The sequence below is a fragment of the Sinocyclocheilus anshuiensis genome, unplaced genomic scaffold (genome assembly GCF_001515605.1).
Source record: "Sinocyclocheilus anshuiensis isolate Anshui unplaced genomic scaffold, SAMN03320099.WGS_v1.1 scaffold326, whole genome shotgun sequence".
Lineage (NCBI taxonomy): Eukaryota > Metazoa > Chordata > Actinopteri > Cypriniformes > Cyprinidae > Sinocyclocheilus > Sinocyclocheilus anshuiensis.
The window spans coordinates 579,749-580,428 of NW_015546098.1; the positions used below are offsets into that span (position 1 = coordinate 579,749).

Below are 680 nucleotides of genomic sequence, written 5' to 3' on the forward strand. Positions count from 1 at the left end.
CGTCAAAATAAAAGTTCGGTTTAACTTGAAGACATTGCAGCAGAAATATAGCCTACTATTGTTCAGTAGAATGTACGTAATAGGCTACTACTACTACTAAAATTATTAAAACCTTATTTTTAAGGAATAATCATACAATATTTATTCAATGTTTTAATTGTAATATTAAATCCTCTTTATTTTCCAAAAAGTAAAATGTTTAATTTTCATTAATTACAAGATAAATTAAATTAATGTTGTATGCCTTAAAAATGTACAGTAAATACACTGTAATAAAATAATTTCTGAGCGGGAAAAAATCATAAGGCTATTGTAAGAATAAATGAAACTTGTTTTTATGCTTTCAAATAATTAGACATGCTAAAACACATAATTTGGTAACAATAAAACATAAGATTGGAAACAATAAAACATTTTTGGGCCCTAAACATGTCATTTTTGTGAAACTTTTAATAAATTGATGTTAAACTGTTTAAGTTTCATGATTTAAATTAATTAGACATGCTTTTTGATTAATAAAATTAAATTTAACCATTAAAAAGCAGTCCAGAAAAATTTAAACGGAAAAAAACTGATTCCCCCCGCACCACTTGAACTTAAAATAATCATTCATAAAGTTCGAAAAGGTTGAAGCGAATTACAAGGATGTTCACAGTGGGCTGTGTTTACATTAATCTCGC

At 26.0% G+C, this 680-nt stretch overlaps 1 protein-coding gene across 1 annotated transcript in view; it reads right to left on the bottom strand.

Moving 5' to 3' along the window:
* LOC107700305 (lipopolysaccharide-responsive and beige-like anchor protein) overlaps positions 1–680 on the bottom strand; it is a 251,983-nt gene that overhangs the window by 149,456 nt on the left and 101,847 nt on the right. The window lies entirely within an intron of this gene.